Below are 18112 nucleotides of genomic sequence, written 5' to 3' on the forward strand. Positions count from 1 at the left end.
CCACCTGTTCCTGTAAACTTAATGAGGAGAGATTGTTTGATGCAAAATAAACTGTGCCATTTATTGTTCTCTGGATAGAGTGTTCTTGGATATCCCTGATAAAAACACTGAAGCTGGGCTGGCCTCATTACAAGACTCACTACGAACCAGTTCAGACTTCAAAAACCTGTATTTATTACCAGAACTTAATGACTTATTGGCCAGAGTCCTAAATTCCCCTTTGTCAACACATGACAATGAGGTAGGATGCATTTGAATGCGGAGCCAGGGTGAATAAAGATGGACCGGTCTAGGCGAGTACCCAGATCCCCTAGTATAAACTATGCTCAGATGCTGAAGAAGGGATAGCCACAGTAATACAGTCACTCCTGATGAAAGAAATAATAATGCCAATGAGTAATACCCAGATATTGCCTGTGAAAAATCCAAGGAGAGATAGTAACAGATTTGTCTTAATATCTTATGGCTGTGAATGCAGTTGTGTTACCATCCTTCCTGTTGTTCCCAATCCTAGCTCCCATTCCTCCCTGTAGTTCTCGGACAGCAACACACTTTATTATTGTAGATCTCTGCTCCGCTTTCAATGCTATTCCTATACATCTGGACAGATATTTATTAGCTATGCCGTACCCAGTGATACACTATACGTTGGCATGCCTCCCACAGGGGTACACAGTCCTCAACGCTGTCAGCCCAGAAATTCGAAAGGAACCTAGAGGACGTTAAATTCCATGAATAATCTGTTTTAGTACAGTATGTGGATTTCCTCCTTTTAGCGACGCGTGTAAACCAGACACGTAGGTGCTCAAACTGCTTGAGCTCTCAAAGGACAAGCACCCCAAACAAAAGCTGCAACCATGTAGTGAAAGAGTCCTTTATTTTGGACGGGACATCATGGCAGGCCATTGATTCATAGCAAATGTCCTCAGAGAAGCAATTGTGACGGTACCCAAGCCCCAAACAGTTAGTAGATGAGAGCTTTCCTAGTGACCACTAGCTGCTGAAGACCGTGAATATTCGGTTATGCAGAACTTGTTAAGCTACTCTAACAAGTGACCAAACTGTAAGAGCCCTTTGTAACGAATCTAGCAACATTATCACTGATTCTCTGGAGGGAAGCTTCTCTTACGTGGCCATGGAAAGGCAGAAGCGACCTGACCCTGGTGATGTCTATCTGCGCGAGGAACATGTAGGGGAGGACAAACTCCAGAGAGGGAGGAAAATAAATCAAAATAAACCTTCAGATGTTGTTCTTAATTACACCTATGTGCCTTTGCAACATGCCTATATGGCCTACTGTGATAAGATAAAGAATTTCCAAGTGTTCTTGACCAACAACCTTTTTTACGCCCATTCGCTCCCCCCTTATTTTAGTACTGAAATGAGGAAGATGGATGGAACAATGAGGATGACCAGAACCGGTAAGCAAATACTTCATTCTAGTCTTTAGAAAGTTTTAACTAATGCCGGGAAATTGAAAGCACAGACAGCTTAACAGACTACGAGTGAGAGGCAGAGACTGCAGCGGAGCGAGCACACTGTGGAAGGCAGCATGGAGGCTGGTGAGAATGGCATGCAGAGGGACGGGGCCAAGAGAAAGGTACTTTATTGCTATAGGCGGCTGGAGCTGCCAGAAGCAAAGGAAGATAAAGTGGGAGCCAAACGGATAACGGGACGCACCTCTAGTCAGCAAACCGAAGGAGAAGATGACGTAAGGACGCGAAAAACACCAGAGCTGCCCTTAAGCCCTGAGAGAGCGAGTGGGTTACCAGAGTGCTTGTGAGCGAGTGTTGCATATCATTAACTGCGCGAGAAAGCCCAAGTAAAGTAATTGGAGGAACTGATACAAATATGAACTTTTAAGAAAGGGTCAGTGACTCAAAAACTGGAAAGAAAGATTGCTACAAATACAGTGTTAAGAAAGGTTCAGTGACCCAAGGCTTAGAAAAATATATTGATACAAATATGACCAGTGTTAAGAAAGGGTTGGTGACCCAATATTTGAAAAGAGGAGTTGATATCAATAAGAAATTTGCTGAGAAAGGGTCGGTGACTCAATACTAGAAAAACATTATTTCTTGGATGAGAGAAAGAGTGAGGGGAGAACAGAAACGGATTGCCAGGATAGTGAACCAGGCAAACTGGGACGCACACCCATGAAGGTATATAAAGCCCTGGCAGGAGAGTAACCCAGGCACTGTGCAAGTCTGGGACAGAATTGTGATATCCTGGCAGGAGAGTAAACCAGGAATAAGAAGTGAAGTATACCTGAAACCGTGGGACAGTGAGAAAGAATACAAAAAAGACTGGTACCCCTTTTTAAGGATCAGTGAAAAAATCATAATGCCTTGGCAGGAGAGTACACCAGGGGTAGAAAGCGCAGCAGTCAAATAAAATGGGAAGAATCATACCCCTTGAAGGTTAATTGAGATACAGAGTGGAATAAACAATATTTAAAAGAACTGTGTATTTAAAGGAGATGCAAGGGAAGAGTCTTCCTCCTTGGCCCCGAGGGCTAGCCGCCCAATGATCCTCACACACAAAGACTGGGAAAAAGGTAGGCCGCCAAGTGCAGCCCAGTTGAGCTACCTCTAAATGCTTGGCTCAAATGCAGAAGCCTCTCAAAGAGCACTGCACAAGATGGGTGGCACGGCCATACAGAGGAACAGGAGAGGAACCGAGGCAAGACTTTTTTTTTATGTTCAGCCATCTCGAAACCCTGACAAGCACCTCTTTTGACCTTCATTTGTCTAGAGTAAGGCTTAGCATGACAGCTTCTTATGACTATCTGTCATGATCTCTGCTTCCAAAAGGTCAGGGTTTTCCCAACTCCCTTGGAAGCAGATCCATAACCCAGGTTCCGAGTGCCAACCAGTCCCAATTGGGACCTTTTGGACCCAGTCCTGGCGCCAGTGGCACCAGGCTCATACATATGCCCAGTCCCAGCGCTGGAAGCGCCGGGCTCATAATGCTTGGGTGGACTTACCTGCAGCAGACCATGCTGCTTACTTGCCTGCCAGTTGAGCCTCTGATCCTCTTCTGTTTTGAACTACTTTTCCTGTTGGGTGGGGCAGGAGCCACTCCCTAGATTCAGAACACTGGAACTTTTCTGGAAAGCAGGAACTCTTTTCTTACCTAGGCGTGGCTGTGGAAGGAGACACCTAAGCACTACAGGAGGCTATTTAAACCACACCCGATGGATGAATCTTGCTTTGCGTTATTCTGCATCCTCTGCAGCAGAAAGCTCATCATGTCTTCTGCATCTGATCCTGGGCCTAAGGAAAAAGGCTTACCATCCTGAATCCAGTCTTCAGCAACACCTATAAAGACAAGAAAGAACAGGTTAGCATTACGGTCTTCAGTGACAGCTCTTCACTTACCTGGTCCATCGGCTGTCACCAACGCCTCGCGCTGCATTCCGGCATCTGAAAGACAAAAGCTTACCAACTCTTCGCACGCTCCGGAGGCCTTCGGCGCTGCATCCCGCATCTGAAAGACAAAACAAGGTGCGTTTAAAGACATTGGGGAACTTTAATACTCACGTGCCATTACTCCTTTCCACATCTAACCCAGTGGGTATTCCGGCACCCTGCAGCCGCTCCGAACTTGTACCTGCAAAATAAAAAGACAGTTAGAGCGCATCGTGAAGCAGGCAACAAGCGCTTACTTACGTGCTTCCAGGCGCTTCTATTCATCACACGGGCTCCATCTTCAACTCACTTCAGCCCGTCATCCGCCATCGCCGGAACCCTGCAAAACAAGAAACATCATTACTAAAGACTTTAAAGACATTAGAATTACTCGAAACTTACCGTTCGTGCAGTAAACAACGGACAGCAGTCCTCTGAAGTCAAGAGGCCTGCTCCCCTTATCCAGTGAAGAAACTGGTTACAGCACCCTGCCCCGAGGCAGATGGAGAGCACGGCGTTCACTTACCTAAGGTGAGAGCGTTAACCTTTGGGGTTCTACAGGAGAAGAGAAAGGGAAGAAGAGAGAGACATTCAATAACCCAGTTCCTTAATCCCATATTTTCTATCTGCAGACATCTTACCCTTCAAGTCAGACATACAGTGCACAGAGGTCCAGCCCAAAGAGCCAGTGGTGTGTTACACATCACCTTTGCAGATATGGTATACGCCCAGTCAAGACCGGCGCCTCTACGGGAATCAGGTGAGCGTTAAAGAACGCAAAGCCTACCACAAAACTCCCGTCGAGGCGCTATGGAAACCTCGGATACCGACCAGCTAGCCCAGTTACTTGGGGAACTAAGGGCAGAAGTGCATGCAGCCCGTCAGGAAACGAACGCTCTAAGAAGGGAACTGATTATTTCCAAGGAGCGAACAGATGATCTCGCTAGACAATTGCTACAGTCACAAGCCGGACAGACCCCGTTACCCGCATCTGGGGGAAATCTTCCTTCTACATCCTTTATGAATCCAGTGCAGATCAACCTACCTGGGAATGTACCTCTGGCTCCGCCCGAACGATTTTCTGGTGACCCGAAGAGGTTTGCAGTATTTATCAATCAGTGCCGGTTGCATTTCTTATGCCGGCCAGCAGCCTTTCCAACTGATCAAGCTAAAGTAGCTTTCGTGCTTTCGTACCTTAGTGGCAATGCGGCAGACTGGTCGATCCCTCTAGTAAATCAAGATGATCCGGTCCTCCATGATTTTCAAGCTTTTCAGCTCAGTATGGAAAAACTGTTCGCAAGACATTCACAGGGGCAGGCCTTGGACAATGAGCTTCTTTCGTTGCGACAAGGTAATCAAGACCTTTTGGCTTATATTGCGTCTTTCAACAGACTGATAGTGGAAACTCAATGGCCTGAGGACAAAAGGATTACGCTGTTTTATAGAGGTCTACGTGGAGAGCTCAAAGATGTGTTAGCCCAAGTAGTGAATCCCCCACAAGATTGTTCGGACTATATAGACTTAGTCGTTCAAATAGATCACAGACTGCAGAACAGGAAGGCCGATCGTTCCAAGTTTGATGCTCGAGTATTTTCCAAACCGCCAACTCCTTCCAAAGGAGTAGACTCCGGGGAACCCATGCAAATAGGGGGTCTGAAAGGTCTTCTAACACAAAAGGAGCGGGAAAGGAGAAAACAGTTGCAATTATGCCTCTATTACGGAAACTCAGGGCACTTTCTTCGAGACTGTCCGGTGAAACCTGCCAAGAAGGCACTAGGAGCTGCAGTTACCAAAGTTACAAACTCTGAGCAGGGAAACAACCTCGCCCGACAAGAATAGAGGTCCTCTTGCCGAGCGTGAAAACCAGTTCCGTGACCTCGCATTTCGTGATACCTATGGTCCTCATTAGCCCTGATAATCCGGATCGATTACATGCAATTGAAGCTTACGTCGACAGCGGTGCCATCGGCAATTATGTGGATCATGAAATGGTTTTGAGGATGAATCTAACTCTTTGTCCCAAGGCTGTAAAGGACGTCATTACTACAGTGGATGGTACGGAGATAGCCTCCGGGCCAGTAACGCATACAACTCAAGAGGTGACGCTAGTAAGTCAAGATGGACACCATGAGAAGATCGTGTTCGATGTGATCAAGGCCCCTCAGTTTCAGATTATTCTAGGAATACCTTGGTTAGAGAAACACAATCCTCTGATCGATTGGCGAGCAAGAACGGTCCAGTTTCCAGAATGTGTCTCTACTTGTCACCCTCCACCTGGTGTTGCACTGGCAGCAATTCCTTCAGAGACTCCCCAGTTACCTCCCGAATACCTAGAATACCAAGATGTTTTCCGGAAGGATCAGGCTAACTCTCTACCTCCTCATAGGTCTTATGACTGCCAGATAGACCTGATACCTGGATCTACTCCTCCTTGTAGTAGAATTTATGCCCTCACCGAGCCTGAGAACCTTCACCTTCGACAATACCTGGATCAATACCTGGCAAATGGGTTTATTCGTCCTTCCAAGTCCCCTGCTTCTTCAGCTTTGTTCTTCGTTCCAAAAAAGGAAGGAGACCTTAGAACTTGTATAGGTTATCGCTCCCTGAACCAGATCACCGTTAAGAATAGATATCCGTTACCTTTGATCCCTGAACTCCTGGACCAAGTCAGAAAAGCATGCATATATACAAAGCTGGATCTTAGAGGAGCTTACCACTTGGTACGGGTAAAAGAGGGCGATGAATGGAAGACGGCCTTCCGCACCAAGTATGGGCTATTTGAATATCAGGTCATGCCCTTCGGACTTTGCAATGCCCCGGCCGCCTTTCAATATTTTATGAACGATGTCCTCAGAGAGCTCATAGATGTGTGTGTTGTTGTTTACATTGACGACATCCTCGTTTATTCTTCATCGGAATCTGAACATCGGAAACACGTGAAAATGGTCCTCGAAAGATTGCGTCAACACAAACTTTTCGCTAAGTTGGAAAAATGTGTTTTCAACGTGACTGAAGTTGAATTCTTGGGATGCATATTATCACCTGGCGGAGTGCGTATGGATTCAAAGAAGGTCGATGCAGTTCTCAAATGGCCATCACCATCCTCCGTAAAAGGTGTGCAAAGCATGTTAGGCTTCGCTAACTTTTACCGCAGGTTTATCCCCGAATTCTCTCGAATAGTCCAGCCCATCACTGCCTTGTTAAAGAAAAACAAACGTTTTGAATGGTCTACCGAGGCGGAACAAGCTTTCCAGGATTTGAAGACTAAATTTATCTCTGCACCAATCTTAAAACACCTTCGCCCCGAACTCCCCTACATCGTGGAAACTGATGCTTCAAGCCTTGCCATGGGGGCAGTTCTATCACAAAAGGACCCGGTAACCAATCAGTTGCATCCCGTGGCATTTTGGTCCCGCAAATTCTCGCCTCCTGAAATCAATTACACGATTACTGACCAGGAACTTCTGGCTATCAAGTCTGCCTTTAAGGCTTGGCGGCATTATCTGCTGGGGGCCCGACACAACCGTTACTGTGATTACGGATCACCGAAACCTGCAATATTTGAAAACGGCAAAAGCCCAATCCTCTAGACAACTCCGTTGGGCATTATTCTTTGCCGAGTTTGACTTCATAATAACCTATCGACCTGGTACAAAGAACGGTAAAGCTGATGCCCTTTCTCGGATGGGAGTGGAAGAACACTTGATCAACCCTAAACCTATACCAATCATTCCCGAACAAAGAATTCTGGGTGTAATCGCCACAGAATCCATAGAGGAAGTTAAGGATAAGGCCAGGCAACTTGTAACTCCAGCAGACATGCAGAATTGGCATCTGCAGGGAAAGGACTTTGCAGTAAAGGACAACTTATTGTATTTCCAAGAACGATTATACCTACCCAGCACAGATTTACAGAAAAAAGTAATCTCTTGTTATCACGATTCTTTAATGGAAGGACATCCCGGTATGGCCAAGACCTCAGAAAAGATCAAGCGCTACTTCTGGTGGCCGTCTTGGAAAAAAGATATCAGAGACTTTATAATGTCCTGTGGAGTATGTGCCCAAAACAAGAGTCAAAAGGAAAGACCAGCAGGCCTCTTACGCCCTATTGACATCCCACCTCGCCCTTGGCATACGCTTTCTATGGACTTCATCACCGATCTACCTCCATGCTCTGGATACAATACGATTCTAGTAATCGTGGACTTATTCTCCAAGATGGCGCATTTCATTCCGCTCAAAGGCTTGCCAACAGCAGCAACTCTGGCCCGAGAATTTCTCGAAAACATCGTCCGACTGCACGGTTTTCCTTCGGTTCTAATTTCGGATCGAGGTAGTCAATTTATTTCTCATTTTTGGCGAAGTTGCTGTCGGTCGGCTCAAATTGATGTGAGACTATCGACCAGTCACCACCCTCAGACCGACGGACAAACCGAGAGGACCAATCAAACTCTGGAACAGTATTTACGCTGCATGCTGCAACAAACTGAAAAAACTTGGAAAGACATCCTTTGGTAGCCGAATATGCCTACAATAACTCTGTCCATTCGGGAACTGGGAAAACCCCGTTTTTTCTTTTGTACGGCAGTCACCCTCGAACCTCGGAGTTGGATCCCCTCCAAGATCTTGAAACACCAGCAGTAGACTACCTGCATTCTACAATCACCCAAGCCTTTAAGGAAACTGTTTCTCACCTTCAAAGGGCTAAAGAACAATACAAGAAAGGAGCAGATCAACATCGGAAGGAAGCTCCTCAATATCAAGTAGGGGATCACGTCTGGTTATCTACCTCTAATAGGGCCACGCACATTCAACCCAAGATACGTTGGTCCCTATTCCATCACTACCATAGTAAACCCAGTAGCGGTCAAGTTGGACTTGCCCCCGCACATGAAGATACATCCGGTCTTCCACGTCTCTCTATTAAAACCTGTGCAACCTCAAACCCGACTAACTAAATCTCCAAAACCTATCCTAGTTGATGGAGAACTCGAGTTTGAAGTCAAAAGCATTCTGGACTCCAGGATCTCCAAATCTAAACTATTTTACCTAATTGACTGGAAAGGCTACGGCCCCCAAGAGAGATCCTGGGAACCTGCTGAATATGTCCACGCTCCTCGCCTAATCAAAAGATTTCACCGAACATTTCCTGACAAGCCAAAACCCCCGGAGAAGCCCGGTTTGGGAGGGGCCTTGAGGGGGGGGTACTGTCATGATCTCTGCTTCCAAAAGGTCAGGGTTTTCCCAACTCCCTTGGAAGCAGATCCATAACCCAGGTTCCGAGTGCCAACCAGTCCCAATTGGGACCTTTTGGACCCAGTCCTGGCGCCAGTGGCACCAGGCTCATAAATATGCCCAGTCCCAGCGCTGGAAGCGCCGGGCTCATAATGCTTGGGTGGACTTACCTGCAGCAGACCATGCTGCTTACTTGCCTGCCAGTTGAGCCTCTGATCCTCTTCTGTTTGGAACTACTTTTCCTGTTGGGTGGGGCAGGAGCCACTCCCTAGATTCAGAACACTGGAACTCTTCTGGAAAGCAGGAACTCTTTTCTTACCTAGGCGTGGCTGTGGAAGGAGACATCTAAGCACTACAGGAGGCTATTTAAACCACACCCGATGGATGAATCTTGCTTTGCGTTATTCTGCATCCTTTGCAGCAGAACGCTCATCGTGTCTTCTGCATCTGATCCTGGGCCTAAGGAAAAAGGCTTACCATCCTGAATCCAGTCTTCAGCAACACCTATAAAGACAAGAAAGAACAGGTTAGCATTACGGTCTTCAGTGACAGCTCTTCACTTACCTGGTCCATCGGCTGTCACCAACGCCTCGCGCTGCATTCCGGCATCTGAAAGACAAAAGCTTACCAACTCTTCGCACGCTCCGGAGGCCTTCTGCGCTGCATCCCGCATCTGAAAGACAAAACAAGGTGCGTTTAAAGACATTGGGGAACTTTAATACTCACGTGCCATTACTCCTTTCCACATCTAACCCAGTGGGTATTCCGGCACCCTGCAGCCGCTCCGAACTTGTACCTGCAAAATAAAAAGACAGTTAGAGCGCATCGTGAAGCAGGCAACAAGCGCTTACTTACGTGCTTCCAGGCGCTTCTATTCATCACACGGGCTCCATCTTCAACTCACTTCAGCCCGTCATCCGCCATCGCCGGAACCCTGCAAAACAAGAAACATCATTACTAAAGACTTTAAAGACATTAGAATTACTCGAAACTTACCGTTCATGCAGTAAACGACGGACAGCAGTCCTCTGAAGTCAAGAGGCCTGCTCCCCTTATCCAGTGAAGAAACTGGTTACAGCACCCTGCCCCGAGGCAGATGGAGAGCACGGCGTTCACTTACCTAAGGTGAGAGCGTTAACCTTTGGGGTTCTACAGGAGAAGAGAAAGGGAAGAAGAGAGAGACATTCAATAACCCAGTTCCTTAATCCCATATTTTCTATCTGCAGACATCTTACCCTTCAAGTCAGACATACAGTGCACAGAGGTCCAGCCCAAAGAGCCAGCCGTGTGTTACACATCACCTTTGCAGATATGGTATACGCCCAGTCAAGACCGGCGCCTCTACGGGAATCAGGTGAGCGTTACACTATCCTACCTCTTTATCGGTCTTCTGATTCTTACATACGACATTTGCCATTACCAACAAATTACTTCAACCACAGACAGGACCTATCTAACACTCGATTACAAAACCCTAGATTAGTATACTTTGTTCACAGATCTTAAACCAGGAATGATATAGGCCAACTAACGACTAAAAATGATGGCAACATTAATCACATTTGCTAAAGTCGACAGAATAAAATGATTCAAGAATATTGAGAGCTTGAAAGCTTGGAAGCTCCCCAGATGGTCATTAGTCTTAGAAAAGAATGCCCTGTATGGAAGAAAACCTTGAGAAATATGAGGGCGATATACGCCTTAAAAAGCAAATTACATTCAAAGGAGATAAAATCGATTATGAATCTGGACCGATCTACAATGTCACTCAAATTTGATCAACTTATCAAGGATCAAGTAATGAAGTCCCAACAGAATCAGAACAAACACAGTAGTAAGACTGGGTGGTTCAACGTAAAATCACGAGGAACAAACTGGGGCGCAGCAATAGGCAAATCTATGATTTTGCTCACAAATTAGCTAGATTCAAGAGTATCATTCAAGTTCAACCTTTTCAGAAAAAACGATAAACTTCAAGGTTTTAATCTGTATATTTTTAGGTGCGTATATCATAAACGATCGAAAATCAAAGATTTTTCAATATAAAAATATTCAATTTTCGTTCATGTTCCAAAAGCAAAGTTTGTTCATTCAACAATACAGGTCTTGTCCACATATTCTATTCATATGTTCCAAACTGTAGTTGTCATATATTGTAATCCAAGAATCTTGATAGGTGTCAGTTCCTCCTCTCTTGGGGCGGATAGAGAGTATTACCCCCTATCTAAAACTACAAGTTTTGGGCGCTTCTCGCCCTTCTTCAGGTTTAAGAAATTGGATATGGTTTCTTGTGTTCTGTAAAACATAAATGTATCTCAATTACTAATCTGCGTGTAGAATAAGACCAAGAATAGTCCTAGTGTGTCTAAATTCGAATGCACTAATCTTCAGAATGGTCTTCTGGTCAAAGCAGACAGACCATACAAGTAGGACTTGATATGATTGCTGTAAAATAATGACAAAGTCAGAGGTGGGCAGAGGGACAAAGCACTGTTCAGAGCGCTGGGTCCCCCTGCGCACAGCCTAAAGTATATGATTAAAGTCGAGGTTCCTAGGTAAAAAAGACTATTGACTTACCAATCACAGTGTATTTTTCGTGTAAGTGACTGCGATATATGTCAAGTTGGGTGTTAACCACAATGGGTATGCCCCTGCAAAGTGATTGTAACGGACGCTTTTAGAGCTATGCGATCTTGTAAAACATACTTTAAATACAGTATGGGTAAGTGATACGGCTGAAACCCTACCTTATAGTAACCAATGGTGTTTATATCGAGTACTGACTCGTTTCCGCGGAAACTCTTCTTTCACCCATGCGGCATGGCATACTGCGTGTCGCTGTTTTTGAGTGAGGATCTTCGTGATCCTAGAAAATATGAAATATGCGTTGTCAGGCGATGTGTCTGGTGACAAGCGCTCGCTTGTGAGGTGTCTAAATCGCATGTAAATGAAGCTTACCTTCACTGTTGATACCTCAAGCTCTGAAATAGATTCATCAGATGAGGAGGTGAGCACAAGCACCAGGATGAATTTGTTGGAGGAATTCAGACTGTTCCTTCTGGAGAGCAAACTGGACAGAAAAGGAAAGGCAAAAAACCTGGGTCGAAGACGGACAAGAGAAGAAGAGTCACTAGGAGCGGTCGAAGATAGAGAATCAAGTGCAGTCAATTATGGAGTCTCGTGCTTTGGAAGAGGACAAAGAGGAAGGGGTTGACCAAACAAGAGAATGTAGTCATTTGTAACTTCTCAGATAGAATTCTTAGAGCTGATGAGTAGTCTGTATTAGAATTAGGGCTGTCTTTCTGCCCGCTGAGTACTTTTAACTGTATTGATGCATGGATCGATATGTTAAAATTAATTTGCAAGTTAAAGCTTGCCAAATATTACAACAACAAAGTTCTTCAGCGTGGGGTCTGGCATGGATTCACATGCTCATTAATATTCACTGTCGTCAGGCCTGGAATCCTCGGTAAAAGAAAAAACAGTTTCACTTATAAACTGTCTTTCTCCTATAAACCAATCACTGAGCTCTGGGGCATACTTCCCCCAGCCAATGAATGCCCTTTTTCCTAAGCCCCTGCTCTAGCAGCCATCTTCAGATTTTTACTCCACATTCGAGTGTTGGGAGTCATCGTGTTTTGCTCTATAGAATTTTTCTGCGTTTTTGAGTTTGTTTTTTAAAATTGTCAATTTTTGTCTAAAAGAGCCCATGTGCTCTTTGGACAAGCAAGCAGGGATCAGTTTGTCGGCATCAGTGTTTTTCATCGCCCCTCAAGGGCTAGGATCGTCGAGTTTTGATCGAATATTCCGGAAGGCCATCGGCCTACACCACACGCCGGACCATGTCACAGGAGAAAAAGGGCAGAGGTTCTCTCTTCAAGCTCCGCTCCAGCTGCAGCCTAAGGAACATGTTTGTGGAGGTCAAACACTCCCAGTGCCTCTACTGTCTTCACCCAGACCACAAGGAGGAGGATTGCGAGATCTGCCTGGTATTCACCAAATGCACCATGAAGGATCGGCACAGCAGATTGACAGCGTGGCTCAACGCCAAGTCCTCTACTCCTGTGGCCTGACTTTGAACACTGTTGTTCCGGATTTCCAGCTGAGGGACGCCCGACAATGGTAGATTGCGATTTGGAATGTGGAGGATCGTGTTTTTAGATATAACGATATTTTTGTGACACAGCGATTGCACTCGTTATGGGCGGCACTAAAGTTGGTAAAGGGAGTGGACGTCAACCCTACGTATAGTAATAGGAGGTTGGAAGCAAGAAGGACGCGCGTCTATAGGTCCTGTTCTCTAAATGTGCGGTCACGTGATTTAAGAACATTGTTGTTCCGGATTTCCAGCGGAGGGACGCCCGACAATGGTAGATTGCGATTTGGCATGTAGAGGATCGTTCAAAGTTCAAAACCCTCTGCATTATCCACAAGGCCTTCAGGGGCTGCACTACCTTCAACTCTCTCTTCCTAAATACCTTCCTTCACGGGCTCTTCGCTCATCTGCCTCCAACTCCCTCAGGGTCAGCCGCTTCTCCAAGCAACGAGTTGGTGGTTGATCTCTCTCTTCGGCAGGGACTTCCCTCTGGAACAGCCTTCCTGCCTCCCTGACACTTGAGGAGAACCATCTCTGGTTCCGGAAACACCTCAAAACCTTCCTCTTTGCTTCTGCTTTCTCTGCCTCTCTCTCCTGCTGAAATCCCCGTCCGAATCTGCACTGGTTACCTAGATACCCTTCTGACCTTGGGGCCAGGTCCCACCCTTTGCACTCCTGCCCTGCCTCCCTGGAAACCCCCGCACTTCGGGACTGTTTTTCTGTATCCCTACAGTCTCCCTCGCCAGCACTTGTCTGCTCTACCTTGCACTTGCCACCATCAGGCCGCTTTTACCTATCGTATTTATTCCTCTATCCCATGTACTGCACTTCCCCCTCTCCCTTCCCCCTGGCACTTTTCCCTTTCTCCCTACCCTTCCACTTGCGCGATCTCAATGACACTTGGCCTAGTAGTATTGTTTGTCTGTCTTTCCACTGTTTTCCCTCCCCTGCCTCGTCGCGCCTTGAAACACTTGTGTATAGGCGCGTTATAAATATCATATCATATATCAAGAATGCTACCTCTAAGGAAATGATGCGTATTGAAAGTGATGGGAAGCACGAACCTCACAACTTTGAGGAGAGGAGGACAGAAGCATAAGAACATGCGAACTCCGCCAATAGTTGAAAGGTGAGTAGATGGGAGATAAAAACCAAGCCGGAGTAGGGAAGCGGTAGACAGAAAGACAGTCATTTCTTTAAGAAAGAGATTACTCGAGCCATGGCGAACAAAATTCTAATATAGACCATTTACGTTGCTTCCTAGTGTTGACGAGCATGGACAACTGACCAAGGCAGAGAGGACTGTGTTTACAGTGAAATAAATAACCAAAAAACGAACGGAATCAGAGATATTTGGCAGCTTCAGAAGAAACACCGAGTGGGAGCAAGGTAAATTGCTCCAAACCAATTATGTGACCATGATGACGCACACATATATGCCTATAAGAGCAGATTATAAGACAGTGGCAGTGATTGATCATAGTGAGTTGCATGAGACTAATATTACGAAATGTGTGTATATATTTCTTTTTTAAACTTATTAACTGCCTTTTGCTGATGAGGTAGATGTGGTAGGATGTTGAACGATTATCTATGGCTTTTTTATATCCAAGTTTCTGTGGTGTTTCCGCAGGGAGAAATCCAGTAATAGGACACCTGTATATTCCCATGCGCAGGATTAAAATTCAACCAGTGCATGGGAAGTGTGTAAAAAGCAGAATCAAATGCTTTTGAAACTTTTTAGTAGCTAACATTAGACACAATGCGGTAATTGCTACTTTTTCTTCTTTTTTTCTCTTTTCTTTTCTCTCTCCCTTTATAGCTAAGCTACCCCCTCTTTGACTTCAAGGTGTAAGGAGAATTGTCCCGATGGATATATTCCCAAACGGGACCTAAGGAGTCACATTTTTGTGTTAAATTATCCTGAGGAATACGTTTCCAATCAGGATTCAAGTAGTCAAACTCTTGAGTTTTGTGTATGTAGTGCGATACGTTGGTCCTCTGAAGAAGAACGAAACATGTTGGGTGTGGAGCGCTGTGATTTAATAACAGTGTTGTGTAACCAAAGATATTAATTGTGAGATACCTTTCATAAGAAAGGAGTGAGGTATTGTAGTCTAATAAAAAGACTTAAGGGTACCTATATGCAAGAAGGCCCTTAAAACTGTAAAGATCCAACGCAGAATTTGCACTACACTTTTTATTAACATTATTGTTCAGCTTGCACTTTGCACTTTAGGGTTGATCCACCCACAGTGGGCAATTGACCACTGTGGCGAGATTAACCGAACTAAGGTACTTATTCATAGGTACGGTTTATAATATGTATTCTTTTATGATTGTCTACATTGTACTTTGAATGCTTTTAACCACATTGGGCTTTAAGAAGATTGTGTTTTTGAGACAGGCTTTTTTGTGACATTGATTATAAAAATGAATTTTGTAATATGTACATGATAAAATCATTTGTGTAATACCCAGTACCTATTTGGTACATGGACTGGGTGAGTATAAAAGAGTGGTAAGGGAGTTCTAAAGAAAATAGTAAAAAAAGAGACACACTGGTTCCTTAGTTTTTACTTTATATGTGTATTATGGGCAGAACTTTTGTGTCATTTAAATAGCCCGCTGTCTCTTTTTGTTGTATCTGAGCAAGAGGGGGCATGCCTTACCCAGGACCAGCAGCGGGTCCGAAGAGCGGGCTCAGAAGTCCTTTCAGGTCGCCCCATCCATGTGGGTCCAAGACGAGACCAAGCACCGCAAGTTGGTTTCCGTTGGGGTCGCCGTGCAAGCAGGTCCCGTGATGAGCAGGCTTCCATCGCAAACCATCGCTCAAGCTCCTCCTCAAAAAGGAGGTTGGCTAACCCCTGGAAGCTGCAGGAGAAGCCGGAGAAGGTCAAAGCGCCTAGCAAGGTGACCAACCTGCCCTTGAAGACCCAGGTGACCCTGTAGAAATTGTCCTTGTCAATTGAGCTGATGGCGGCCACTCTCTCGAAGGTGAAAGCGGCTGACCGTGTCCAGGAGACCCCAGTTACGCCCCGAGTGGCCCTTCCTCCCAGGCGGGAGGCTTTGGCCAAACCGCTGGAGAAGACACAAGAGAAGAAGATGCCAGCCCTGAGCCCGGCTGCGACCCCTCAGGATGCAAAGAGGGAGGGGGGCGCAGTGGAGGCTTCTTCGGTGCTCCAAGGCACAGATATTTCTTCGGACGATGAGGACATGACGTCCGTTCACACGGTCGTAGAGGATGTGGTGGAAGACAACGACAGCAGAAACGCAGAGGAAGAGGACGACGGTGAACCCATCGAGGGGGGACGACGACTGCAGAGCCAATGACCACGAAGATGTGGGCGCTGGGCCCAGCAGGCCTACTCCCCCCTCCCAGAGACGTGTCGCTGGACATCCTGTCCACTCTCCACACGCTGGTGTCAGAGATACAGAAGAGGATGCCGACGGCACCCCGGCACTGGTGGCTCTGGGCCCACCGCCGGCAAACAAGAGGAAGAGGCACCCCACGCTGCCTCATCAACCGGCTCACATACCCTCCCCTCAAGGGATGCAGGGACGGATACGGCGATGACAGATGCGGACAACGACGGTGGAGTGTCCCAAGCGTCCCCACTGGACGAAGTGGGTTCATTCCTCTCCTTGGTCACCCGCGCGTCAGAGTTCATCCAGCTGATGCCAGAAGAGACCAAAAAGGAAGGGTTCCTATGCCAATGCCGAGAGGCTAAAAGGAAGACCATTCTGGTGGTGCCCCTCTTGGGTGAATTCTGGGATGAGGGCCTGGCATTGCTGAAAAACCCTGCTCAGTCCCAGCGAAAAGACACCGGCTGGAGAAGAAATACCGGGTTTCGGAGTCTGCACCCAAGTGTCTGCTGTCACAGCCATTACCAGACTCTCTGGTCTTGGTGGCTGCGTGGAAGAAGTCATCCAACCCATCATCCGCAGCCTCTGTGCGCCCGGACAGCGAGGGGAAGAAGTTGGACGCCGTGGGTAGAAAGGTCATCTACTCAGTGACTATGACGGTCAAGGCGGCTAACGCTTTAGCAATCCTGGCCAGGTACGACCGGGAGTTATGGTACAAGATGTCCCCACTACTGAAATTCCTCCCTGAGGACAAACGGGTGAAGGCGCTGGAGATCCTTCAGGAGGGCAAGGTGGCGTCAGACCATGTCATCACTGTCTCTCTGGACATTGCGGACACAGGGTTCCGCCAGATGGGGAACGGGGTTTGCCTCTGTCGTCGTGGCTGGTTGAAGGCCACCAATTTAAGTTCAGATGAAAGCCCTGGACAGACTGTTCGACACGGACAATCTCTTTGAAAAGTCTGTCGATGAATCACTGCAGGCCATCAAGAACAACACAGAGACGGCCTGTGCCCTGGGTATGCTGCAACAGTACTGTTCGTCCTTTCGTTCCTCAGGAGGGAAGTCGGGCAGATCATCGAAATTTTTCGGCGGTTATCATTGAACCGCCATTCCTCCCGTTCCATGACCCAGGAAGCTCACAGGTGTCCTTCCAAGGCCTTCGGAGGAGGTTGTCGTTGTCCAGGCTCCCAAGGCGGCGCGCCGGCCTCCAAGCAGGATTGAACAAGCCAAAATGTTGGGCACCTACCCCTGCACCCTGGTGGGAGGCCAGCTGGCGTACTTCGTCAGCGTGTGGGAAAACATCTCCTCCGATGAATGGATGCTGGACGCTCTCCCCCACAGACACATGTTTCAGCAAAGTGTCCATGGATAACACTGGTGGATCGCCAGGAAAAACACATCACTCAGCTGCGGCTGGAGGTTCGGCCCATGTTGAAAATGGGGGGCGATCCAATAGATCCATCTCTGACCTGTTCTTACTGGGTAGGGGCACTAGACAGCGCTGTCCATTTCCTGTTCGCATTGACTATAGAGCCCATGGCTGCCGCGGTGAGATTAAGACACGCCGATAAGAGCATAAATATAAAGGGCACAATCCAACTAATCTCACTATATGCCTATGATACTCTATTGTACATCCGTGAACCCAGGACGAATATAGCACCGTAATGGCGAAATACAGGAATTCGCGGCCTACTCTGGGTACGCGGTGAATAGAACCAAATCGGAAATATTTCCACTCACGCCATCCACCAAATGCCCAGACGTGCTGCACAGACTTAAATGGTCAGATCGACACATTAGGTATCTGGGGATCCTTGTGTCCAGAGATAGGAAAACACTATACCAGGACAATCATGAGACTACACTGCAGACCATTACTACGAAACTCCAGTTGTGGGGGCGATTGCCTATCTCACTGCACGGCAGAGTGGTGGTCCTTTAAAATTATAGTCCTCTCCAAGCTGCTCTATTTATTTGTTAATATTCCCATATGGCCGGGT

At 46.7% G+C, this 18112-nt stretch overlaps 1 protein-coding gene across 4 annotated transcripts in view; it reads left to right on the plus strand.

Annotated features, from left to right (window-relative positions):
- SGK3 (serum/glucocorticoid regulated kinase family member 3) overlaps nt 1-18112 on the plus strand; it is a 1805260-nt gene that overhangs the window by 410403 nt on the left and 1376745 nt on the right. The window contains exon 3 of one of the 4 annotated variants that reach the window (XM_069621138.1): nt 14006-14130. The exons of the other annotated variants lie outside the window; for them this stretch is intronic. The gene's annotated coding sequence lies outside the window, so the exon portion shown is untranslated. The remainder of the gene's footprint in view (nt 1-14005; nt 14131-18112) is intronic. 4 annotated transcript variants of the gene reach the window in all.

The sequence above is a fragment of the Ambystoma mexicanum genome, chromosome 5q (assembly GCF_040938575.1).
Source record: "Ambystoma mexicanum isolate Mex_15411 chromosome 5q, UKY_AmexF1_1, whole genome shotgun sequence".
Lineage (NCBI taxonomy): Eukaryota > Metazoa > Chordata > Amphibia > Caudata > Ambystomatidae > Ambystoma > Ambystoma mexicanum.